Source organism: Pteropus alecto, unplaced genomic scaffold (genome assembly GCF_000325575.1).
Source record: "Pteropus alecto unplaced genomic scaffold, ASM32557v1 scaffold170, whole genome shotgun sequence".
Taxonomy (NCBI): Eukaryota; Metazoa; Chordata; class Mammalia; order Chiroptera; family Pteropodidae; genus Pteropus; species Pteropus alecto.
Genome location: NW_006429634.1, coordinates 794,246 through 822,015, shown reverse-complemented (window position 1 = coordinate 822,015; position 27,770 = coordinate 794,246). Strand labels below are relative to the sequence as shown.

Sequence of the window (27,770 nt, the reverse complement as noted above, 5' to 3'; positions counted from 1 at the left end):
CCCATTTTTACATGTGAGGAAGCTGACACTAAATGGCTGACTTGCCCAAGCTCACAAAGCTGGCAATAGCTGTGTGGGACCTGAACATAAATCTGCTGACTTTTAAATAGCCTGCTTTTGCTACTGCACTATGCTGCCTCAAATAATGTAATCAGAGTAAATAAATGCCCAAATCTCAGGCTCATCTAAGCCTTCCCTACTCACACACAGCCACTCCTAGGTCTAAGTTATAATTAGCTCTAGAAGGTCTTCACTCCTTATGGAAGTAGAGTTTTCATTTCTCTGGGAAACATTTACCTGGCTAACGTGCAAATGAAGAGATCATATAAATACCATTCTATATACACTGGAAAATATCTTAGTCACCAAGGGCTCTGCATAGGCATGCCTATGTGCATTTGCCAGGTAGTGGGTCAGATTCTGAGTCCATGACCCTAAAAAAGTTAAAACTCAGGCTAGAGATGGTGGCTAGATGTCTTTCCAAGAAACTAAATCCATAAAGTTCTTAATATAAAGAGTTTTATCTAGGACTCATACAGTGCCCCACTTACCTTCTGCCTCCCCTCTCCAGGCCTTCTTCCAGGGCCAATAGGATCATTCAGTATCTACAACTGTTTTTTAAATCATATATAAAACCTGGAGCAACTAATAACATATAAATCAATGACTTGTAAAAAGTAAACTTAAATTAAAATTATGTTAAAATGTAATCCTTAACACATACTCCTTTCTCTTATGACATAACTTCCCAGAATGACTGTTTTCTTACCATAAGCATTCCAATTCCCCAAAAGAAGTTTCACAAACATAACTACTTTGAACTCCTGAAATACCATTCTTCACTAAGAACCCTCTAGATTACACAGAAGACAAGGTAGCATGCAAGGAATTCTGAATCTGTTAAGCAGTTCACTCAACTATCATACCAAAAGGATTTAGAATTTTTTTGCTGGGGGCAGGGAACATATAAGAGTGGGAGAGAATGAATACAGCCCTATTGTCTTATTGCTTGAAAACTAATCAAATCGGTAACATATTCCTACTAACTACTCAACTTGAACATCAGAAGTATAATCTCTTTTAATCTTAAATAGAGCTTTTCAGTTCAAATCTGTATAAATAAACTTTGTCCTTCAATCTTTCAACTCCTCGGCAGTTTTTCAAGGTCACTTTTGCGAGCAACGACAGAGGCCTGCATTTGGCAAATTTGACTACTACACCACTCCAATTCTAAGAGTCCAAAATCTAAACCCCTATCGATCCTCTCAGGTAAATCCTTTACTTGAGGGGAAGTGAAGGGAAGGCAAATCAACACCCACCAAACTTCTCTTCTAAGAGGGCCTGCTCCTGTTCCCTACCCAGAGAGTGAGTGCTGCTGGCTCACTGTTCCACACTGAGTCTGCTGCAGAAATGTTCCAATGACCTTCATTCCATACTTGCAAATAAAAAGAAAACAAAGAATTGCTTTTTAAAATCAAGTGTATTATAGATCTTTAGTATGTGGGATGGAAGATTTCACTAGTCACAAGAACTGGCTGGTTATTGATTAGCAACCTGCATATGCTTCATATACTAAAGAGAAAAAAATAATATATCAAGGGCAAAAGACAGGGTGCCTACACTCTTAACTTTCCTATTCACAAACTGCAGGTAAATTAGGATTTAAATATTTCATACAGAAAATGAAAAGCATTTTGCTCACATCATTTTAAAGAACCAAATCAACACCTGACAAAATGTGTGAAATTGGTGGAAAAAGATTTGTTCTTGTCACTGTCAATATAGTAGAGAGTTATGTTCTAACCAGAATTCTATGCTAAAATGTGCATTTTAAAACAAAGATTGTTACTTAATCAAATTGGTACTTACTAGAATCTAGAAATAGATAAATCAAGAAAGTTACGGGAGAATTTCACATTGGCATGTGGGCCTTCACCATTAGAAGCTGCATTAGTGCAAATCATATTTTAACACAAATTTAGAACAGCAATAGTGTTGCTTCCACCTCTGAAAACACAGATGTCAACAAAGTGCATGGAAATAGAAAAAGTCTTACAATAACTCAGCTTATTCTGTAGGAAAGCTTCAGTGCACTTGAACAAAGGAAAATTATTTGGAAAACAGTTAAGTTTACCCAATGCAAAGAGAAAGTGCTCTGCTTCTGTGTGCCCTGAAAAATGATTAGCCTTTTTCCATGTACCTGATCTTGTCCATACTCAACTAGGAAAAGAAATCCCAGTTGAAGGGCATGCAAAATCTAAACAGAGCAAGGTATTCTAGGTGCACCAAAAGGTATGCATGGAATGTAAAGTGGCCATTTTCTGAAACAGTGCAACTTGTCTACACTCTCTGAAGCTAAACAGTTTCTACCATTTTAACACAAAACAAAGAATTAAACTTACCGGGAACTGCATTAATTTAACATGTAGTTATTTATATCTCCTCGGACAGGGAGAATTTAAGTCACTCCTATCCCTCCCCCCCAAAAGGACGGAGGAAACAAAAGGCAGCAGGAGATGCAGAAACCTGAGTCTGGAATGTCCACTCCAGTGAAAACCCGAACAGCTGTCCCCCCACCCTCTAGCAAACTATTCGCCATTTTTCTTTGTCTTTCAGCTGACCCCTGCCTCAGTGAAAAACTCCGAGGCTCCAATGAAGCCCTGCAGCCTCCTTCCACTTTAACAGTCAAAGGCATTCAATCTAGCATGCTATTTGACACCAAACCTTGCCTCCAAAGTGGTCCCATTGGCTGAACTGCTTTATAGGCTAAGAATACAAAGCCATGATTGGCTGTTCACGTCATCAGTTACCTCCTTTGTACACTTCCTGTTTTAAAGTTACCTTGAGAAGCAGAACAGGGGTCAGATCCAGACTCCAAACTACAGGGAACTTAAGGCGTGGAAATGCCTGGCAAATGCACACAGCAGATGCACTAGGGCTTCATGTGCTTCCAAAACAGAGGATACTGCAAATTTAGAATTGTTTTTAAAATCACATGAAAGGGCTGTTACAGTTCCCACCCTAAGGATTTCTCATTGGCTGTCAGAGTTCCATTTAAACAATTTAAGGTAATTTAACTGCTTCTGATTGGCCATCAAAGATGTCTGTAAGATATTGCTACAGTATCCTATAGCAGTAAAACCAGAGAAGCAATGTGCACAAGGTTGGAAGTTGTGACTTAACTATCTTCGATTTTCTGCTGAGCATTAACAGAAGTTGAAAAAGAAAATTGGGTGGGGTAATCCAATGGCTCCAAAGAAAATGCAGTTTCTTCAACAGTACCAAAGAGTAATTTCAATGGCCATACAATAATCTGCAGAATTTCTAAAAAGGCATCTGTCACTGTGTCCATGGTAATTTTAAAAGCACATGTCTCTGTCAGTACCAGGCAAATCACTTTATTTCGAAACACTAACTTAAACAGGAAAATTTTGAGGTAATCTATAAAGTTAGTGACAGAAACAGTGGCATTTCCAAAGTCTACCAGTAATGATAAAGGGGGAGAAAAAATAGCAAAGAAGATAGAACATCAGTGAATATATTTTTAAAGCACATTACAGCTTGCTAGATTAACTAATTTATTTAGGGCAGTCACAAAATGTAGCTGATTAGCTTTTAATAGAGGATAAATTTTTCTACCACATTTTCAAGGATAAGCAGGAGAGCTGATCCCAGCCTGAGATATTATAAATACAGGTATCCCTTGCTTTTCTAAAGTTCACTTTACACCACTTCACTTTTACAAAAGACCTAATTAGTACCTGTTTTCACTAACTTAAAAAAATCCAAAAGGATTTTTGCTTTTATGAAAAAATACAAAAAGCGAAAACAGCAGTCAGCATTAGTTTTGAAGCAAGCACTGGAACAGCAAAAGTGGCACCAACCACCAAGCTCCTTCCCCAAGAACTAGGAACACTTAGCATCTCAGCATCAACTGGCCTTGAACTGTGTCTGTAAGCATCTGTGCTTTATTTCAATTTATTTTGTGCATCTATTAGCAAGATGAGTCCTAAGGTGATTGCTTCTTCACTTTACACCATTTTGGATTACAAAGGTTTCATAGTACTGACCTACTTTCGGATAGTGGGGGAAACTGGTAGAATTGTGGTTAATGAAGACATTCTGGGGGCACTGAAGCTTACCAGTGTTGGTTGAAGATTTACTTATGGCTTTGGGGCCCAAATGTTTAGATTTTAAGAGGAGCCTCTTAAAATGGTGAAAATCAGTTAACGTGTCTTTCTTTTTACAAAATATTAAAGTAGAAACATCTCACTATTACTTGGGGTCTTTAACAATCTCCTTAGATCTGCTCTGCCCATCAAAGCTCAGTATCCCAGGAGTAAACAACACAACTATTTTACCAGGTAGATGAGATCTCTTCTAGAAATACCTTGGTTGATCTCACATGAGAGGTCATCGTGGGCATATGCAGAGATTCGGCAAAGCCCTGAAATAAAAGCAAGGCGGTCTGTCCAATCACTTTTCCATGTTAACTTCTCTACATACATTCTACTCATTTCCTACACTAAAATGAAATAATTTCTGTATACTAATCAGTGCCAGGTTCTGTCCTGAGTACTTTACCCCTCTAATCCTCACTATCCCCTTTTACATATGAGAAAGAATGAGGTTCAGAGAAGTTAAACTGGCCCCCTAACCATGTACCTAGGATGCAAACTCAAGTCCCACATAGGGTAGTACTCTTTCCACTGCATCAATTGCTTACCAAAACATGGAACACCTCAGGAACATCCAAGGAAATTCTCAGATGTCACACATATGTACAGATAGCATAAGTCATTACACGCAACTTCATTAATTTAAAAATCAGAAATGAGACTAATGTTGAATTTGATCTGTTGGTTATAGATTTAGCTATTTGAAAAAACGGACCCTATAAGTTGGTACACATTTTATTACTCAACTATTAGGAACATTTAACCAGTAGCGAATCACATTTATAATTTATAAGGACTTAAAATAACTAACAATCATTAAAAACAATATACTTTAAAATATTAAAGGATTGCAAGACAATTTCACTATTGCATCTAAATAAGAGTTTAGTTATGCTAACGGGGTATGTTGTGGGGCAAATCCTGAAGCTACACAGAATCAGAGGTATTGTAGTTCTCTCTTCAAAAATTTAGATCACAGATTCTGAATAGGTATCAGTCTAAGAAAAAAAGGCAGAAGGCCAACAGACCAGCTGTGTGCCTTATCCACACTAGAGCCTCTTTTAACCCAAAACACTAGAGGTCAAGTCAGCTGCAAGGAAGCAAAGCAGCTCATTTGAGGAGTGAGAGGCAGAGAAACAGAAAAAAACATATTCACAACACTATTAATCAGTGTCACTATGGCAAAATAACTTAAGCTCTGGGAGTCAGGCAGAGCTAGTTTCAAATTCTGACTCCTCTACTGGTCTAACCCTGAGACTATTTCCTCATCTGTCATATACAGATATCTCTATCACAGAGCCACTGTAAGAATTAAGTGAGCTAATAACGTATGTAAAGTATGTTGTACTTAATAAGCACTGAAAAAAAAATGGGAAGTGCTAAAAGTCACCCAATCCAAATCTCTTGTTTTAAAAAGGGCTTAAGGTTCGGAGAGACTTAGCTCCTTAAGGTCCTAAAGCTACCATGAGGAAATGTCTCTTTTTATCTCTAGCATACTCCGCAACTCTGCAGAAAGCAACTCCTGAGCCATAAAGGGCAGTGTGGGAGAAGTACCAGCTGCTACTAAAAATCTTCCCCAGTTTTTATGCCAGAAATTCATGCCTTTCACCACCAATCCTGGCTGAGGTCTGCTTATTATTCTAAAAGCCTACTCTTCAATTCTGCTTTTGATGTACCAGATTAAACCAAACATGTCTCTATACTCTGTGAAGGTCTTTGACATAGTTTTCATTAGTCCTTGGCAATTTGCAAAAAACAAACAAAAAAAACCCATTCCAACCCCTATTTCTCATCAATAGTCGCCTTAGTAGAATTCAAACCACTGGAAGAGAGCTTGAATTATCCTAGAATTTCATTTGGCAGCCTGACCCATTCGCTTACTATAGCTTTCACTCCTCTAGCCTGTCATTACTTCGGACTAAGAGCCTCATGGGATCTCTAGGATTCCAACTCACATTCTTCCCTGAACCTGGATCTCAGCAGACTCTATACCAGACATATGCATCATCTTGCCCTAAAAAACACTCAGATCACTATGAAACAAAATCAGTGCCTCTGGTTACACGGTTCAGGCTTTAATGCTCTCAAAGGCAGGATGGAAACTGATGCTCTTAGTCAGAAAATTGGTTTTGAATCATAGCTACCTACTTACTAGCTTTATGACCTTGGCCAAGTTACTTAACCATTTCTGAGCTCACTTCCTCATGTGTAAAATGGGAGGAGGCAACCCATCAACTCGCAATAGTGTTGAGGCTTAAATAAGTTAAAGCACTCAGCATTAATACCTGGTATGTGATAGGTGCTCAATTAATATCAAAATATACATTTGACCATAGCACTTATCATATATTATAATTACTTTTTACCATGTTTCTATTACCAGAAAAGGGCTTCTTGAAGGCAACAATTGTGTCTTATTTATATCCACATATATCCCTAGTGCTTGGTACAGAGATATAAAACCCAGCCTTAACCACAGTGTCAAGGAAATAACAGCGAGTAGTGGAGAACTGAGGAAAACTGGAGAGTACATGTCTCATCTATAAGGGCAGCTACTACTTAGTGCCAACTGACAAGGGCCATAGAGGAACTCTGGTCCACTGCAGTTAAGAGCTGCAGATGATAAAAAAAGAAAAAGCCAGATCCTGGACACAAAAAGTTGATGCTAGAACAGCTCCTGATCTGGCATTCTGAGGAATGACTGAAGGATCAAAAGTTGGCCTCAACCACCATGACAATTTCTGCCAAGGACAGAGTCTTCTCAGTATTCCAGATTACCTGATTTGAGAGTTACATTGTATCCCAGCAGAAGCTAAAACAGCAGCAAAAACACTAGGCTCTTCAGTGGCCCAAACATTTTATTGATGGTGACCTTAACTAACTCCTTCAGACTTAGTAAGTAAACTTGGGGGTCCCGGAAATATCAGAGAACCTGTAGAGAAAAATAAAATTCTCATATGTTGGAATGGGGGACACAAAGCCATATTCATTTGAATATTAAATATGTTGTATGCATTATTATATACTAAGCTGATGAGATGGATGTATACAGTAGTTTGTTTTTTAATGATGCTGTTATAGGTTAGGTGGATGGGGTACTTTTTTAAGAACAGCCTTAAAAAAAAAAACAAAACACACCTTTAATCCAACCACTCAGAATCAAGCACTGTTGGTATTTTAGATTATATACTCTTAGAAATTTTTCTTATGTAAATAAGAGGCTGAGTTAGTACAGCAATATTAGAAAATACTATACAAACTATTTTGTAATGTTTTTTCACTTAAAAACGTGAATATTTTTTCATATCAAATATAGACCTATGTCATTGGTTATCGAATAATACTCCATTGAATGGATGTGACATAATTTTTAATCAGTTTCACATTAATAATCTCAATTTTTTCAATTTAAAAATATTATAAATAGCACCACAGAGGAATCCATTATGCCCATTCCTTGTACCACTACCCTCATTATCTCTTTCAGAACTGTTGCAATGGCTTCACAAGTAGTATACTTTTGTCTGTTTTTTTTTTTTAAAAAAACAAGCCAACTTGTTTTAATGTTAACTCTTTCCATTTTCAATTTTGGTTTAAATTTTTTAAAAATTATAAACAGATCGAAGAAAACAAGGCTGCCAGGTTGTAACTTCTGAACCATATTTTTCACCCGACTTGGTCCTGAACAACTATTGGCCATTTTCCAAATCAAATCCACCTTTAAGATTTAAAAAAAGAATGTCAACACATTTTCTAAAATATCTGACAGGAAGTCTGAAGATAATCCTCAAAGAAGTCCCAGAAACATTTTGAACAATGACAACATCAAGAGAATAGAGAACCTAGCACTGGTACTCAGTAAATGGTTGCTCAATAAATGAATAAAATAACTAATAAATAAGACCTTAAGTGGACTATAAATTCTGACTTATTTGCTTTTAAAAAATTATATTCTCCAAAGCATAAATTAAGACTAGTAGATAGAATACTATTCTAGAGGGACCTATTTCAGCTCTCAGAGTTATCCAAAGATGGCACAAGCTGCCTCAGAAGCTCTGGATGGGGTTGTTAGCAAGGCTGTTGGAACACTTGACAGAAATGTGTAAAGACAAGATGAAAAAGAGCAGCCATGTGGAGAAGCAGGGGTAAAAAAAGAAGCCGGGTCTTTGCAGCTAGACAGATTTAGATTGTAATCCTTCCTCACCCACCTCTTTTTAGCTGAGTAACCCTGGGCAAGTTACTTAACCCCACTAAGGCAATTTCTTAAACTACAAAAGGTCTTGCAAGGTTATAAGGATTAAGGATACTTTCATTCATTCAAATAAGTACTTATATGTGTAGGCATTGTGTTAAGATCTGGGGATCCTAAACAAGACAGTCCTTGTCCTCAAGGGGATTAAAGTCTATTATAACATACAGGAAAATTAAAATAGGCAACCATAGTGCTATGTGTTAAGAATTACAACAGGGGCAAAAGCATAATACAGGACATAAGCAGAGCCTATCTCAGTTTCAGGCTAGTCAGAGAAGGCTTCTTGGGAGATTTAAAAACCTACTTAGATAGATAAGCAAACTGCATGTACAAAGGCCTGGAGCTGATAGAGAAGGATTACATTCCTGGAACGCCTGTAGTTTGGTATGGCAACAGCCCAGAAGCAAAAGGCTAGAAGTAAAGTTAGGAAAGTAAACAAGGCTGGAAAAGGCGAAGATACTGGAATTTTACTCTGAGGACAATGGTGAGCCACTGAAGAGTTTTAAGCACAATCAGATTATCCTTTTAAAAGATCTTTTTGGGTAAAATGTGGAGAAGGAGATGGGGTGGGAGAGTGGCAGCACTCTAGTGAGATAACAGAAAACAGGACACTGCAGTAATCTAGTTACTGGAGAAAGTAGTGAAGCTGTTGAAAAGTAGAGGAATGAGAAATATTAAGATAAAAAAAATCATTTAAGACCAGTGGTTAATAAATGTATGTAGAATAACAACACCGTCCCTGATAAACAGCAAATGCTCCAAAAAATGGTAGCTGCTACTAATTGTTATTGGCAATTGGATCAGATGACCTTTAAAATCACATTCATCCCAAGAGTCTATGTTATCTCGGAAACATACCTTAAATATAGTCTCAGAAAAATGCTTTCCTACTAATGGCCAAACTATCCCATACAAAAGGATTCATGTTTTTATTCATAAACTCTCTACACCAGAACTGCTCAACTGGGCTCAACTACATGCCAGTCATAACATAAAATGTTTATTAGATGTTCTTACAAATAGGGTTCCACGGCCAAAGAAGTTTGAGAAACACTGCATAATGTATGATTTCTTCTTCTAAAGAGTCATAAGGCACATGAGTACAAAAATTCTCAATACTAATTCTGCAGTAAAGAAATGCATTTCGCTTTGGCCATTATTTTGTCAAGAATCCTTTTTTCATCCCCAGAGGACACTTATTAGCATTGTATAAGAACTAATGTTCAATAAAACTTGGGAAATGCTGCTCTAAGTCAATTTACAAATGTTAGTAAATTGAAAAATGAAAAGAATATAGGCAACTCTATTCTGAATATAGGAATGAAAAGAATATAGGCAACTCTATTCTGACCACCTTCCAAAATGGTTAGTTTTACATATATTATGGCATTTTACCTTTTTAATTTAGTTCTACTGAAAATGGCATTAAATATCACCATAAATAGCAATCCTCTGCCTCCCAAATTATTGCCAACTAAATATGCTTTGCTTTTTTAAAAGGCCCCAACTTTGTCATCTGATAATGAGTAAATTTAAGCGACTTACCTTCCAGGTACAGTATTAATTTTTAAGACAGTTAAAAATGACAGATGTTCAACTGTGCAGATGGCATGTACTTTTTCTTTTAAACAGACAGATCATGCCACTGGTGAGGGGATATGTTTTCTATTGGGCAAAGAATCTTACTTCGTATAGATCACTGGACAATTTGTAGCTCCCAAGGAAAAGGTTATTAGTATACTAGGGATTGTAAAAACCTTCAGTAACTCTAATAGATTTTAACCAATGACATGATACAAAACATTCTATAGTCCAATGTATTTCCTATGAGTCACAGAAGCATTTGTTGAAGCACTGATCAAGATCACTATTTATAGCTCATACCCATGAATGTATTTAGAATAATTCTTGAATCTGGTTTATAACTATATACTGTTGACTTTTAAATAGAGAATATTCTTTAAAAAAACATGGAGATTTGAACCTTTAATTTAAACCTATTCTCCTGGACACATTCAAATGCAAAGGTTAGACTAGTCCTTTTCTCTAAACTGCCCCTGAAGTTTACCCATTGGAAAGTTTTCGCTGTATAAAAGAACGAACACTGAATTTAGAAGTAATCTGTCTGCAAACAAAAAAACTTAAACCAAAATAGAAAATACAACTCCCATGCTGAAAATGAGTGCAGATGTTGCCTCACTGCTATCAGGTACAACACTGCTAAAACACGGAGAAGTGTGACAAATACTGCAACCTTGCAAAAATTTCTGCAGGCAAAGAGATTTTTTCCCTGAACTATTCCAACAATGTTGCCTTTCTGCTTATTTCAAAGAAAATGTTACCCAGATGACCATAAACCAAACTGACAGTCCCAACTTCAACTGACAACTTCTACAATTAAAAAAAAAAAATTTAACGGTTATAATGCAAATTTCTTTCTTTCTGGTTATTCTGATTTCAATAATCATTGATACTTGGCAAATATGAAAAAGTTTTCATCTCATCAGAATCATTACTACTCAGCACCTGGATTAATAAAGATGATTGGGAGACAATCTAACCCTAAAACAAACTCCTGAACCACAACAGCACAACTAAATTAGGTTATGTCTTTCATGTCAAGAGAAAATCTTACTGTACACAACAGAGTAGACAATTACAAAAGGCCTCCTCATCAGAGAATTCTAACTGGCTGTCCAGAGAGACTTTATGCTGTTCTAAAAAGAAGGGTCCACTTAATGACAAGCACCTACCATATGCTATTGTATTCATTTTTTATAATTACTCTATAAGTATCATTACCATTACTTTACAACAGGAAGAAACTAAAGCTCAAACAGGTTAAGAATCTGACCCCCAGTTTACACAGAGGGTAAACTCACTGCAAAGACAGAATTCTTTCCCAAGTCTGACTCCCAATGTCAGCAACTACACTGGCCCCTCCTAAAGACACTCTTTGGCCAAAATATTTTAAATCCATTTCCTCTTACAATTAATCGACTTACATTATGTTATGTGGTACTTTGAGTCTCTGTGGGAAAATATAAAAATAACCTTGTAGCCTTTCTAACTAGTCACAGCACATGCATGAAAAACTGAATAAACAAAATGAAGAGGCTGTAAGACATCAGATAATTCAGTTTGCTTTAAACACAAGAAAGAGAATGAAAAAGAACAACTTGCTGGCTAAGGAATGTTCTTCATAGACTATATACCTAAGGTTGAACTAACCTCAAGAAGGTCACTTGTGAACCTAATAATGCCCTCTGCTATTCTCCCTCCTGTGAATGAGGCAAACTTGTCAAAATGCAAAAATGTCTTAGAGGCATCTCTGTCATCAAGTCAATGATTCCACAGGAGAGGAAATGCTGTCCAGATGAGTACTGGTCTGGGAATCCAGTGTACTGGCCTAGACTTGGCTCTGCCCTTGCATAGCTAAGTGACCTTGTCAAGGTCACTACATTATTATGTAGGGCCTCACTACAAAGGTAATGCCTGAAAGAATCAAAGGTCACTTCCTGAGCTAAAATGCAAGGATTTTTCTTTTCTCATAATTTTCTATGATCAAGAGAACACAGTGTTTAAGAGAAAGGGCTCCACAAACTATGTCTGAGTTAGAGTTACAGACCTATGTTTGAATCTGGGCTCTGCCACTTACTGGCTCTGTGACCTTGAGCAAATTATTTACCTCCTCAGTTTCCTCACATGTAAAACTGAGGATGGTAATAGTATCTACCTCATATTGTACGAAGATAATATATATAAAACATTTATACCTTAGCTGGTACAATGTAAGCACTCAATAAAATGTAGTAACTATATTGTTTCTGAGTATTTTTAGTGGCTCAGTACCCTTGAACTAAAAGATAAGATGTGAATTTCAAAATTGCCTCAAAATGTCACCTAGCATGGCCCCTCATGTCACTTTGCCTCCATTCTCTGTAAATGGAAATAAGAACCCTCATATCTTTTCTAGTACAATGAATCAGTTTTGACCAAATGGAAAATGTGTAAGAATAAATGAGGTAATAGAATTATTTGTCATAAGGATCAAATACGATGATATGGACTCAGTCTGTAAAGTATAAAGCACTAGTATGATTTCTGCTTAGAAGACAAAGCTGATGTTCACAGGTTTTTATTATAAATTCTGACCTACTCAGACCTCCTGGGAGTTCAAGATTTCTAAGGTGGTCAATTCAAAATGATAACAAAGCCCAGCAAGTGGTCATGGGTATAAGGAGCTAATGCGGAATGAAGTTGGTCACTAGTGTTGAAGAGCAGGTAGTCAAGAAATGTTTACTGAATAAAAAAGATACATGTATATTAACATTTTTGTAAACTTGCCCAGACTTACTAAAAAAGAAACTTGGTTAAGGATGCCATAACATTCTTTGTATTTGGTTAACTTAAATACTGGGCCAAATGAAGCTGAGATGATCAACATACAAAATGCATGGCAAGCCCTATTACCCCACTACAATGTAACTGCAAATAAAAGGGAGGAGACCCTCACCTAATCATATCATGAAACAAAGCAAGACATCCAGTTCTTTGGTCTCCCCTTGAAACCTGAATTATTTAAAGATTTCTATGTAATATTATTGTATCAGTTTTAACTTGATACATCATTCAGGATAAACACATCATAGAATCATTATCCCACAATTTGAAGAAGGCACTAGGCTTTTGGATAAGTCTCTGTGTTTGGAGACAAACATCCTAAAGAACCTATGATGTTTGAAAAAGCTCCCTAGTGAGCTCTTTCACACTGTAGTCCCTTACTGCTGGGCATTAATCACTTCCATAAACAGAAAGCCGATGAAGCTTGGTTTTAAAGAATGCAGATTCTTGAAACTTTCTGTACATATTTTTCCCCATTATCTACCTGAGTTCAGGAAAATTTCAGTTTACTTTGTAAATCTCTCCCTTCACAATAGAAACCAATAGGTAAGATTTAAATACCTAGTTGAAGAATCCATATTCAAATGGATTACCATTCTGTGGTCTGGATCTTTGAAACAGAAATCAAAGAAAGATGATCCACTCTGAAATTTAAAACTACCCAGGAGTTTGACTAGTCAAGTTTATGTTGACAGTATAATGTAGCAGATAAAACTACAGACTTTGACATAAGAAAACTTGGATTTGAATCCCAATTCGACCACTGAAATGGACAAGCTACTTAGCCTCTCTGATTCTCAACTTTCTTATCTGCAATTGGAAATGATAATGCCTGTATCTAACAGGAATGTGTATTAAATATGCCCCAAAATGTCAATCTCCTTCTTCTACTACAAGAAAGTACTACTTCTCTCTCAAAACTTTAGGTACATTCACATAAAACTGACCGAATCTGAAAACCACAGGAATTTCTTGAAATTGGTACGAATACAGAAGTGCAACATCTATCTAAAGCTTGAAACACCTAACATAGACAAGGAAAAACAAACTAGGAAAACATAGTAACAACACAAATGTGTTTCCCTGATCGCAAATCTTGTAAGATGCAAATATTAAACAAACCAAGTTACCATTCAATGGAAACTGAATGCATCCCTAAGAAGCTGACTCCAACAACTCTCAATGGCAACAAAAGCTTTTTGAAACATGAACTAGAAAGTGGTGACAAGTCTCCTTACTTCAGACAAGATGCAAAAAGCTATGCACTAGTTTTTGTTCCAGGCTTTTTTATACATACATATGTAATTTTAAAAATGCATATGAGGGTCAGTGTATTTTTTAGGCACATATATAAAAAGAAAGAAGCCAAGATCCAGGATCCCTGTCAAGCTCTCTTTAAGAGGAACCTAACGATATCCATTCAACAAATAATTACTAAGTCTAATGTTTGCTGGAAAGTGTAGCTTTGCAAACTCGGCCCTGACCTGTATCCTCCCTAGAGTAAGAAAGCTTGAAAGAGAACACCTCAAAATTAGCTGCATGGTCCTGGGCCCTAATAACCTATAATTGCTCTCTTACTATATAACTACTAAGTCTGAAAATGTTCCCAAAAAATACTTCGTATTTTCTCACTCCTATAGACCTGTCACTACTAAATGCTATGCCTTGTAGGCTTGGCATTGTTATTAAGACCGGGCACACCTACCCAACAGGATCTCTCCCTCAGGCTGGGTCTGTTTACTTCCTCCTCACATCACATTCCAAGTTTGGTAACTTTGGACTCCAGAGCTCCACCTAAACCTCAGCTTTTCCCTGATGATCCTAACGTTCAGATATGTCCTTAGGGCCCTGATACCTTTTCTCCTATACCATGCGCTCAGACTTGGTATCCATGGAAATCAGGGTCATTTGCAAACTGTGTTAACACTCTATAAGTTTAGTACCCCTGGATCTCGAAGATACTCTCGGCCTGTAACTCGGGTTTCAGTGTTTCCAAGCCTGGCACCCTTGGGGCTTGCACGCCCCCAACCTGGGCCCTGCATGTTCCACGGAAGCTACTTCTGGAATTAGGAGGGCCTCCTACTTCAGGCCCTGCACAGGCTACCCCAAAGTACCTGCCAGACAACACCCTCCCTCCTCCCTTAAGGCCTTTAGGCTGACCCCCAGCCTCTGCCCTACGCCTGCGCCGTAGGGGGGTCATCAACCTGCAGCCCAAGCCCCAGACCCGCGAATCCCTGCAGCCTCAGATTCCTTCATCACTCCCTAGGCCGGAGCCAGCGCGACCAATGAGGTACCAGGTCCGCGGCCTCCCTGCCACCGACCAATCACGAGCGAGCCCCCCCGCCGTCGCCTTCCGCCAATGGGAGAAAGCCCGCGGGCCGGGCCGACTAGGCGCACGGACCCCACGAGCGCAGCGGCGGCGACAGCGGCAACCCCGGCGAGAACACAACATGGCGGCGGACAGGCCGGACCGAACTACAGCAGCGGCCGCGCGAGGGAAGTGAGGTCTCCGCCAAAGGCGGGAAGCGCTGCCCCTCCCCCCCGCGCCGCCGCCGCTCACCTCTCACCTTCCCTCCCGCAGATGCTCCCGCACACTTACACACCTCTGCTCAGGAGTCCAAGGAAGAGCAGGAGCCGCCCAGCGCTCCTGCGGAGTAGGGCAATGCAGAGGCCTGGGCACCGCGGAGGGGAGGGGAAGCGTGCGTCACGGAGAACAGCGCGCGCGAAGCGGGGGTACAAACAAGATGGCGGCCACGCCGTTTGCACCGTCCCCCCTTCTCCTCCCCCTCCCTTGGCGCCTCCACTCGCAGTGACTTGTAATGCGCAGAAGCTGAGTTGCTTGAAGTCTCGCGAGAATTGGGAAGGGACGACGACATGGTGAAGCGGAAAGATATCTGAGCTTTCTGACTCCGCCCTTCTTTCCGGGAGCCGAAGGCGTTGCCTGGTGACCTCCTTAGGGCGTTCTATGCTTTTGGGTTTGGGCTGTGGTGCGCACACTTTTAATTTTTAGGAGTTTGTGTGTGTGCATTTCTTTCCTCTTCGAGACGGGGCTCAGGAATATGTGTGTATTTTTAATTTGGGAAGAAAGAGCTGAGGGACGAAGGACGACATGGGGAGGCCAGATTAAGTGTGTTGTTGAAAAAAATAGGTACCAGTACCGTAAAAGAGGGGATTTAACACCAAAACTGTAAAACGATATACTCCAGAATAAAGAACAGCACGTCCAAGAATGGTCAGCTTGTAATCTTACATCGACATAGACATTGTTTTTCTCATATGAATGCAGAGTTTGAAACTTTATCAAAGAATTAGAAACCACAGCTACAGTGAGCACTACATACTTTATCTCTTTAATCTCCACAACAGCTTAGTTCTAGGACATTAGTATTGTTTTTATTTTACAAATGATAAAACAAGCTCGAAAGGGCTAACTTGATCAAGTTTCCACAGGTAGTGTCAAAACTCAATTTGAATACCTCTGAAACCTGTAGATGCACTCATCAAATATGTATTGAATGGAATCTACAGTGAGACAGGGCATTAGGTAGCAAGTACAGAGAGAAATGAGATTGCTCCTGCTGGTGGTTACCTTGAATTTTACAAATGACCTTGGAGCCTTTCTGATACTTGTGTGTCTTAGTGGTCCTCAGTAATAAAATCAACAGACTTATTCTTTCCTTGGAGTTCATGACCCTGATGATCAAGTAGCTGAGAATAGTGGAATAAAACTCTTGACTTGAATTCAGGAAAATTGTTCTCAAATCCAACCTTAAAAAATCTAAATTTAGGCACTCAATAAATATTTGATGAATGAATGAATGAAACCTAACTGGCTATAAGACCTGATTTCACTGAGTCTCAATTTCATCATCTGTAAAATGACCTAATCCCTACCTCCTGGGAGTGTAAGGGGGAGTGCTTTGTAAATTGCAAATATGTTATAAAGAGGTTAGTGATAAGACATTTTCAGACATGAGAAATGGCATAAGAAATTAAAAATGGAAACTCAAAATAGTATGTTGAGATAGATAAGTTGAACTTGTGAAAAAATGTGAAAAAACTAGGTAAGTCTACAAATATGTGAAAAAACTAGGTAAGTCTACAAATATTTACTGAGCATTTATTCCATATACTGTATTTGCAAAAGATGTCAAAATGTGTAGAAAGCAGCACAAATTAGTATTATTATTAAAAGTATTTATTGACAGCACATAGGGGCTGTATTTGGTTTCTTTCCAAGAGCCTGAAATCAGGTTGCCCTCAGAATTAAACTAATAAAAATTTACATAGTAGAGGATATTAGCCAACATATTTAACAACAGGTAGTTCTCAAGCATCAATCTAACAGATTTGAAGTCCTGGAGCTATCCTGTGCTAGGCGTGCTAGGTGTGCTAGGTGTTAACCCCTCAGTTGCTAGTTTGTGAATAGTAGGTCCGAGAGAATCCCAGGGGATGGGAGTTGTCAGGAGGTTTGGGACAGCAGCTAATTTACCAGCTAGTATGAAAGTATTTCACTATTTTGGTAGACTAACTGATAATAGTTATTATAATACATTATATTATAATATCTGGCCTGTCCCTAGGAGATTATACTTCTTACTCTAATGTCATCAACCTTGGTCTTGTTTTAATCAATGAAATGTGAATAGAAATGGCATGAACCACTTGTGAGCAGAAATACATAGGCTATCTCATGATTCTGCCATATTTTTTTTCCTCATCGTGAGAGCAGCATATCCCAAATAGAGGTGTTTCAGCTTTGGTCCCAGAGTGAAGATGTGCATAGCCACAGCTGACACATGTAATATGTAAAGTGAGTAAGAAATAAACCTTTGTTATTGTAAGCCACAAAGATTGTTTTAGTTGTTTGCTACTGCAGCATAACCTAGCTAGCCTAAACTGACTAATGCAGCCCTGGAATTAGCTACCTGTGGAGGTAAGCCAAGAGCTTGTCTACAAACAGCATCAAAAAAGCACACTGTGATCCAGGTCATATGGGAGGAATCTCAAGAAGGCAAATGTGATTGTAATTTAATAAAAGGAAGCTTAATCAATCTTAACCAATCATGCTATATCCTGTTTGCAGAGGGAATCTGTGAACCAAAGGACTTAATTAGCCATGACAGCCCAAAACAAGGCAGAGAGTCAAGCACTAGCATTACACCTCTAAGCCCTGTCTCAGTCAAGCTGACCTGAGCATTTGGATTTCCTTGTCCATGTCATCCCTGTAATGGCTAAGAACTATTTCAGGCTGCCTCAGCTAAGAAATGCTCCAATGTGTTTTTTCTGGTGTGATTTTGCCCACTCAGCAAATGCCTTTCCTATAGGGACAATTTAGTGATCTGCCACCTACTGAATTCCAGCTCTTTTGATACCTACATTTTTCATTTAGTCTGTTGGATTCTGGTTTATGTAACTATCAGTTTCTGTGAGCTTAGTGAATACGAGAACCCTGCTGAGAGATGGTTCTACTCTTTGCTATTAAAATCAGGCTTCTGAGTTTGCAAGGCAGAACACCAGTTCTGGGATGATGGTAAATTCCTTAAGGTTATGGCACTGTAGAGGGACCTGTCAAGAGGGCCAATTGGATGACCTTGAGCTACACTCTATCTCATTGTGTCCCTTCTTTGATCTAAAAGAAAAGCACTAAGTGCTAAAGAGATGATTCACTGTGCTGTGGGAGTTCAAAAAAGGGAAGGATTACTTCCACTTAGTATGAAATATGGGAGGAGTTCAGGAAAGCTTTGCAAGGATGTGACATTTGAACTGGGTCTTGAAAAATAGGTAGAATTAGGGGAAGAGCATGCTCTGTGTAGACGGCAACTAGAGCAAATAAAGGAAGCCAGGGATTAATTGAGGAAATACAGAGTAAGAATAGGAAGAACAATAGTTTAGAAAGATATATTAAGGTCTGGTTAAGGCTCTTGGGCTTTATTTTTCTACTATGGAGAGTTGTTTTACCATTTTAATCATTTTTAAGTGTATAGTTCAGTGACATTAAGTACATTCTCATTGTGCAACCATCACCACAATCCATCTCCAGAATTTTCTGATTGTCCCATACATTCTCAATGGTAGTTTTTACAAAGGGGGGTGATGTGGGCAAAACTGTGTTTAAAGACAATCTGGCAGAGAAAGTAGGATGGAAAAGAGTTGCTAAATGACCAGTTGGAGACTTCCACAATAGTTCAGGCAAGATGGAATGAAGGCCTGAACATATCAGTAGCAATGAGAATGAAGGGAAGAGGATACGAATATGAAGTGATATTGACAAAGTGGGTTTGAAAGGACTTGACTATTGATTGGCTACTGTTGGGATGGGGATAAAGAAGTGTTTAATGTGACTCACAGGTTTCGCACCTGGAGGATAGTAGTTCAAGATGAAGACTTCTCCAGAGCATATAGAAAGTCATGAATTCAGATTTGGACATATAGAGTTTGACTTACAAGCAGGACATTATAAGCTATGGGATGGACATTTGTTGTCTTGCCTGCTCAACACCCTTGCTCTTTCAACTGATAATGCCATTCTATTTTTCTTTTCTTTTTTTTTTTTAGATTGTAGAATCATCCTTCATTTGTATGTCGTGCTGGGCCAGGAGGGTATGCGGCCACGAGAATGCATTTCTCATGTCTCTAACTGGGGGAAGTATAATTCACCAACAGCCCAGCTGTTCAGTTCTGAAATCCACGCTAAGCTTTGAAATCCATCACCCTTAACTCCTAGGCCTCACTTCCCACAGACTACTCCTGGCCAGTGACTAAGCACAGCAGGAGTTTTAGGATAGGCTTTTTTCCTCCTCTGGTGGATGACTTTGGCTCAAGGACTCCTCAAAGACCTTACCAAACTTTTCTTAGAGCCACACTGCAGTCTAAAGCACTTCCACCTTGAACTCCTTCCTTCTCTTTCTCCTTTACTTAGGGTCAGAGCTATATCACTGTCTGATGGTTATCTCTGAGTCTTCCCTGGCTCCTGCACATTTTCTCTCATGGATGTTTTCCATAATAAATTTTTCACATTTAATCCTGTCTTAGTGTCTGATTTTCTGACGATCTGAACTGACACAAGGGGAGGGAGGATGAGATAGCTTCTATCACAGTATCACTTCTATACTGCCTCAGCCATGGGGTAAGCATATGACCCAGGCTGACGAGTCATAATGATCCCCACATCTTGGCCCTGTGGCTCCTTAGAGTCTCTCAGTGCCATTTGGCTCCCAGACCACAAGCTACGTGGTTTGCCTCAACTGCAGACATAGCTAACCAACTCTTGAGTGAGGCCTCACAGTCCTGCTGCCTGAGGCCAACTAGTTGCAAACATGGATTCTATGGCTTCTCTTGCACCTTCCAGACCCTGATGACACAGCACCCCACAGAGCATGAGACCTGGCTTTCTGAGCAGCTCCTAAAGGGGCCAGCAAAGCAACTTGGAAATACAGGAGAGTTAACTACCCATAGGGCAAACTGACCAATGGGAGAAAGGAGCAGGATACAACAACCTACTCTCCCTTCCTCTGATGGACTGTTTTAAGGTATAATTTCTCTGTGTAACCTGTCTAGAGACATTCTGCATTGCCAGGTGGGTGTGCCTGTCAGAAGACTAGCTGTGTCTTGTGAAGAAGTAACCAGCAAACATTTGCTTGTATTGTTTCCCATCTTTTCCTATTTCCCCATTCTCACTCTCACTGCTCTAGGACTGTGCATCCCACATAAAGCTTTAGCTCTTAATCCCTTCTTCGGGTCACAGTTTCTGAACAGATAGGCACATGACTCAAACTAAGATAAGCAAAGCCTTCCTAAAGATGTGAAATATAGGAGAGATGACTTTTCTTCTGGAGATCTTGAGTAGTAAAGATATGTCAGTGGCTATCACTTCTGCTTCATGGAGAGAGCCTGCCTGAGCATGAAGGCATCACAGAGAAAGGCAGAACACACACAGACAGAGGGATACAGAGCCCTGATATCCTCTGAGTTCCTAGATCTAACTGTCTCAAATAGGTGTAACTGTTTTGTCATTTTTTATCTCTCTGAAGACCAGTTTTCCCAATCCAAATAAAAGAAAACATGGTCACCCATGGATCCCAGGTCACCTCCAGTCAAGAGATCAGCCAGGTGACTTGACTTTTAGGTTCAATTTTGAATTCCTGGGGAAAAGAGCTGCTGCTTGGGCTAGATTTGGCCAAGTGTCCACCCCTGAACCAATCAACTTTGTTGTGGGCGAGGGTGGAGCCACAGGGTAATGTATAAACATGGCCATATCCACTGTAACACGGAACAAAGGTATGTAATAGCAAGGTGCAGGGTAGAATAACAGTTTCCAGAAAAGTGGGACTGGAGAGTTGGGCAGACCAAACAATGGCTGCCCACTCTCTGAGAATAAATAATGGAAAAGAGGATAAAAAGAAGAGGTCAGAAGACAGAACACTGTCTAACCCAATGCTATCCTACACTTACCTGCACCAATGCTATTCAGTAGAACTTCTACAGTGGTGGAAATGTTTTAGATCTGTGCTGTTCAGTATAGTAGCCACCAGCCACATGTGGCTATTTAGCAACTTGTAAACTGCTACTGAGAAACTGAAATTTTTATTTTATTTAAATTTAAATTTAAATAGCTATATGTAATTAATGACTACGTGTTGGACAGCACAGATCTAGACAATTGGTCTAGATCTTGGGAGGGTAGCACAGAGCATTGATTATAGTGTGTGCTTTGGAGTCAGCCTGAACTGGGTTCAAGTCCCAACTCTACTTCATAGTGGCATGAGCTGAACAGTCTACTTAACTATAGATGTGAAAAGATATAAAGAACAGGAAATGGTATGTGATGCCAAAATGAGAGAAAGAGACAAAATATCTGTAAAGGGACAAACAGTCTGTTGGATTCGGCAATTTGGAGACAATGAGTGAATTGAGACAGGAATGTTAAAGGTGTCATGGCATAAAAGCCAGACCAGCAATTACCTGTCTTTTAGACACCTGATAACTTTCTTTTCTCTGGAGGGGGATACCAGGCAGGGAGAGATAGAGAACACAAACATGTTCTCTTCATCCTGGTGGCCACATGGGAAGCTGAGAACTAAAAAGCATGTCCTGAAGGTAGGGGTCCAAGGTCTAGCCAGAAGAACAGAATCAGAAACACTGTCAGTTGTGGGTTCTGGAGTCAAAGATAGTGTTGCCTAGACCAAGGAAGCCACAAGGAAAGAACGTCTCACCTACATACCTTCATTACCTAGTACTTATTGTGTGACTAGATTGTAAGTCCTTCAATGTTCAGGACCTTGTTCATCTTGGTATCCCCAGTTATCTAGTAAGTTTCTGGCACCGTAGTAGGTGCTTAATTAACATTTATAGAATGAATGAATGCAAGTAAGCCATTTTATTCCCTGGTGCTTTGCATTTACTTTAGAAATATTAATTAAGTTATCAGAGAGAGAAACTCTGCAGTGAGAAGGTGCCAGGGAACCCTTCTTGGCTTGGAAACAATTTGTAAGGCCCTTAGCACACTGCCTGGCACAGAGGACTTGCTCCACGAGTGGTCACCATGGTAATTATTACTAGTGAGGGAGTAAGGTTTTGCATAAGCATGGGCAAGGCCTTGATGATAATAATTGCTAACATGTGTTGATCTCATTTAATCCTTAGGCCCACTCAATGAGATAGGTTTTATTAGACTAATTTTATGGATGAGAAAACTTATAGAAGAGATGTGATTTATCCAAAGTTAGCCAGCTCAAAGCCAGTGTTGAACTTGAACTTACCTGACTCCAAAGTCCAGGCTCCAGCAACAAAGATTTGGGATCCAGGGAGCAGGATTCTCAAAAGGAGAGTTAAGGAAAGTAGTTCTGGGGTTGAAATTCACTTCTAATTTCTTTCACTCACATAAATCTCAATGCCTTCTTCTCCCTTCAACACCCATTACTTGCCTTCTTGCTAAGGTCCTCGTCCTTTCTACTGAGTTCCCCTCCAAGCCACCCTTCTGCTTTCTGTCTCATTCAACCATGTCTACTCTGGTTTGATTGAAGAAAGCAAGAGTTGAAACGAGGTCAAAAGGAGATTTTTGTTTGGTTGGTTTTGGTTTTAAGGAGAGCGACTCTAGAGCAATTTTGCAAACTAAATATTCCAGTAGACAAGTAGAATTTGACAATGCAAAACAGAGAGAATATCTGCAGATGTAAGTTCTTGGGGTCTTCAGCACAGGCTGAGAAAAGGTTGGCCTTTGACAGGAGATGGGACACTGTGACTTTCCTTCAGAACAAGAGAAGACAGAGAATATGATTTATACAGAAGCAAAAAAAAAAAAATAGTAAAGGTTAGGATGCTTAAAATCAAGAGTTAAGTTTTATAGCAATCGATGATGGCATGGTATATATAGGGTAGTGTTTCTCAAATTGCAAGTCATAATCCATTAGTAGATCATGAAATCATTTAGAAGTTTGCAACCAGTTTTATTTCAGAAATGGCATAGAATACAACTGAAAATTTGCATTAATTGCATATAGCAAGGGTAAATACTGAGAAAACTATTGTGAAACTTTTTTATACACACAGCTACATGTGTACTGGTTACACTGTAAAATATATTTCTTATTGAGGGTACAGTAAAAAATATTTAAAAGCCATTGGTCCAGGATGTGACCATGGGAAAGTAGCTGATTCCTAAAACTTTCTTTCTCTTCCAGAATTTTCCATCATGCTTGAAAACTGGTCTTGCTTTGTGAGCAGATAATAGGCACCCTAAGGGGCATGGGCCTGATCAACTATGCCAGGTCTTCCAAAACAGTGCCTATGGCATGTGGGTTCCATATGTACCCCCAAATTAATCTCCTAGTCTTTAGGGCTACTCTTTCTTCCTGGAGGGTTTCAGCTCCCCTCATTGTCCCAAGATGACTGCCATCAGAGATCCCAGGGGCTGCATACTTCTTCATTCACGATTAGCGAGGAAAAGAGTGTGTGTGTCAGCCTTTTCAGCAAAACCCTAAGATTCACTTGATTGGCCAGTGGGATTGACTGGCTCAGCCCTGTTCTACCCTGAAAGAGTTGGCTTCCTGGAAATATATGGATCCTGGAAAGGAACGCAGGGGGCTATTGGAAAGGGGGAAATGGAAAGAAGAGGTAATCAACTAATGTCCAATACCTATAGCCTTTAAGGTGACAAAACTAGTTGAAAGTTTCATTTGTGATGGCCTGTTTGCTCTGAGCTCCATTCTAGCCTTTCCATGCTCTGCTTTGAGCTGAAGATTGCTGGGCCCTGAAAACTACATTTCCCAGACTCCCCTTGCCTGCTGGCTTCCTGTCAGATTCAGCCAATGGAGAGTACAGGTGGGAAATTGTGTGGCTGGAGATGAGATGGCAGGAGGAGAGGCGAAGCCATTGTTCTCTCTGCATCTACCTGAGACTGGCAGCAGCAAGCAGCTGGTGGTTATGGGCTCAGAGACCTTCAGTGTTTCCTGTGGTGATAGGCTACTGCCATGGGCTCCAACAGTATCAGTGGTACTGGAGGGGCAGCAGTGAGTAGCTGTAGGCTCCAGTGACCTCTGGAAATTCTGTCGGCAGCAACATTTCAAAAACAATCCTCTGGCAATGTCAGCAGCAAATGCCATTCTGGGTCCAGTAACACCGTTGCATTTGATCCAGGCCTACGGGTGGTAGAAGGATCCTACAGCTACTAATTTCCAGTTTGCCCACTTTACCCTTTTGCTCCTTTAAGCTGACAGGTTTCTAACCAGTTCTCTGAAGTAAATTTCCTCTGTTTGAAATTCCAAGCACATTTTCTGTTTACTTGTCTTCATCCTGTCTGACACAGTGCTCCCTGGCGAGGCGATAAGCTGACTGCCATGGCTAATTTCCCAGTTGTGTTGTTTGCAGTTGTTGGACTGGGCGATGCCACAAGAGAAGCACAGTAAGCTCTCTGCTGGGGCGCTAGGAAAGAAGCAAGGGCAGACCCTGGAGAAAATCTACTCCTTTTGCTTCCTCACCTACTTCTAACTATTAGAACCATGTGATGGAGAACCTACTATTGCCTCCCAAGATAACTTGACTCCGTATTGTAACTGGGAGGGACAGGCTCCAGAATGACTGGTAGGAGTTCAGCAATGAGTAAGGTTGGCAAGGGGACCCAAAACAGAGAGACTAGGAAAGTGTGTCCATGCACAAAGGAGAGTTTAGTAAGGGAGGAGGGGCAGCGACTATTACCTCTGCTTCCACTTTTTCAGAGGTGCTGATGGAAAGTAAGACCAGTGGTTTCCAGCCTTTTCTGTCTTACCTTCTACCAAGTGCTCTGTAATCAAAACAAGAAAACTGACTCTTCCAATGGCATTTATCCTTGCCAATAACTGGGAAACTGTTACTAAATCTTTACATCTAACCTGGCTTACTTGTGTGGGTTTCTGATGCTATCCAAACCATTAAGGGGTAGCCAAGTCTCTGTAGGGACTGAAGGAGTAAGATTGTGATTGACTCCTAGAAGCCTCAAAGGGATAGCAGTGCCAAGAATCCTACTTCTAGCAGGGGCCCCTTGCCATGGCTGGTAGTGTTTTGCAAAGTGGTCTTAGGCAAGTCCTGCTTAAGTGTGACTGACGATTAGAAACCTAGATTCAACTCAGCCCTTACCTCGCTCTGTGATCTTGGACAAGTCACTTAATTAAGCTCAGTCTCAATATTTCCATCTGTTTTAAAAAGAGCAGATGGATATTTCTTTACATTCTTTTAAAATAAACTTTTAAGGGGGTGGATGGGATGGAAGAAATGATAGGTATTTCCCTCTACTCTTCCTTCTTGCCCATTCGCCCCAGGTTTCTATATCAAGTAAGATAATAAGTGTTAAAATGATCTGAAAAGCACAAAGCACTATACAAAAGCAAAGAAGTATTATTATCAACATAGTTGTTAGCTTAGAAGGATGAAGGCAGGGCATAGGCCCAGAGCCAAACAGCTGGAAGGCAGGATCTTAACACCAAAGAAGGAAAGTTACTTTGTTCAAATTCTTTCTGGAACGGCACTTTCTTTGGAGCAGACCTGGCACTGGAATCCTCTGAAATGCTGAAGTGGGTCCAGGAATGTGTTAAGGAGTAGGATAGGGCATTCAGCAACCAAAAGACACTGGAGAAACACCAGCCCTGGTTCCTCAGCTTCTTTGTGATCCAACAAAGGATGCAATGGAAAGGGAAGGCGGATTGTATCAAAAGGGCTCATGTTCAAAGCCAGGTGTGTGTTGAATCCTCCCACTGGCTCGTTAACCAGCTACCAAGCTATTTTGGGAGCCAGGATGTCATTGCACTCTGTAACTAATACTAAATTCAGTTCCCAACAACCTAAAAAGCATTCTCTCTGCACCGTGTTCAAAGAAAACATTGATCTGGAGACCTAGAGATGGTCTAGTCAAACTGAGGCCCAGAGAGGGGCAGAGACTTGCCAAGATAACAAGTTGAGTCAGGCTCATAGGCCTGTAAAGAACAGAAACCTAGCTCAAATATAATAAAGTTTCCTGTAAGGACTGGAATTGAAACACCAGTAGGAATGAGGCGGGTCTAGGATTCACTGTTCTCTTCATTCTCCTTCTCACACCCTCCCCATCTCTGCACAGGGCTGCTCCTTTCTCCCCTACCTAAAAATAGGCTTCTTACTCTTGGTCTCTGCTCTCTCTTATCTTGGCTTGCACGTGGATCTACTGTCCTAGGCTCGCTTGTCTCTGACCTCCCTACTTTAATTCCCTCTGCCATCTCATAATTTCTTTCCATTTCTTGGTTCAAGAGAGCCTCTAATTGGCCTGTCTCAGATGGTTATACTAGGCCATTAGTTAAAGGTCACCAGCTAATATATGAAATGGTAACCCCTGGCTCTGATGCTGGCCCAATCTGCTCAAGTCTAGAGACTGGAGGGGCTAAGTGGTCTCAAACATGGCCCCACCAGAGTCTGTGGTCTGAGCAGCTCTTTTTCACAGTGCATGTGAGTTGGGCAGGCACTGTGCCATCCCTGGGACCATGTGACTAGAGTTCAAGGCTCCAGATTTTCTGCCCAGAACTTTTTTCAAGGAATTTGTCATGTCTTTCCTTTATTTATGCAGCAGACATATCTTAATGCCCATTAAATGTCATTCATGCTCAACTTCTTCCTCCTCTCCTCTTCCTCCTCCTCCCTGCCTTGAGGAAATTACCATACGGTGAAGATAAAGGCAGGAAAATAATTAGAATATATGAGTGCTTTAGAAGAAGTATAAACAAAGTAATAATAACTACCACTTACTGAGTACCCTGCACCAATCACTGCTGATCGCTTCACATACATTTTCTCATTTAATCTTTACAGCTCCCCTGTGAAGTTGGCACCACATTGTACATATGTGGAAACAGGCTCAGAGAGTGGTGCACAGATAATAAACAGCACAGCAGGACTCTGATGCCAAAGCCTGCTCCATTAACCACTGTGCTATGCAGCCTTTATCATGTTGTTGGAGTACAGAAGGCCATCTTGGCCTAGGGAGGAGGCAGGAATAACTGGGGCGAGCAGTAGACTTCCGGGAGGAGGTGACATCTGAGCTGAGCCTTGGAGCAGTGTGAGCTTTCACTAGGCAAGTGGGACTGAACAGCAAGACGTGAGCACGGAGGAGCACCTAAGAGGCTGGAGACTGGGTGTGAGCAGGGAACAGGGCCGGGAGCACGTTGTGTGCCCCTGAGAGTAAGTTCCTCTCTAAATTTGTGCCGAGGTGCCTCATTTGCCCCACCCTCGTCCAAGCCCAGGAAGGGAGTGTGGCGTTGAGGCCATGAGGAGCAATGAAGACAAGGAGCTAGGAGGAGAAGGCAAAGTCAACAGAGCTTAAGAAATTCTGGGCCTTTGTTCCTGAAATGGACTTGAGGTATATAGGTAGAGTCCAGAGTGAAAAACTCAAGAGAGATGACCTTTAAAATAACCACATAGACAGCAATCACACTAACGAC

The 27,770-nt window shown here is 40.3% G+C and overlaps 1 protein-coding gene and 1 long non-coding RNA gene across 11 annotated transcripts in view; one reads left to right on the top strand and one right to left on the bottom strand.

The window, feature by feature from the left end:
• NFYC (nuclear transcription factor Y subunit gamma) overlaps positions 1 to 15,610 on the bottom strand; it is a 59,003-nt gene extending 43,393 nt beyond the window's left edge. For 2 of the 10 annotated variants that reach the window (XM_006903980.3, XM_006903979.3), the window contains exon 1: positions 15,438 to 15,609. The gene's annotated coding sequence lies outside the window, so the exon portion shown is untranslated. Of the gene's footprint in view, positions 1 to 551; positions 737 to 2,402; positions 2,513 to 4,361; positions 4,448 to 15,437 lie in introns of those variants that run through there. The other 8 variants (XM_025049903.1, XM_025049957.1, XM_025050021.1 and 5 more) reach the window with 7 other exon arrangements.
• An 81-nt stretch (positions 15,611 to 15,691) lies between these two features.
• Positions 15,692 to 19,858, top strand: LOC112483566. The gene is made up of 2 exons (XR_003047687.1): positions 15,692 to 17,647; positions 19,393 to 19,858. It is a non-coding gene; the product is annotated as an uncharacterized LOC112483566 (long non-coding RNA).
• Positions 19,859 to 27,770: the final 7,912 nt, after the last annotated feature.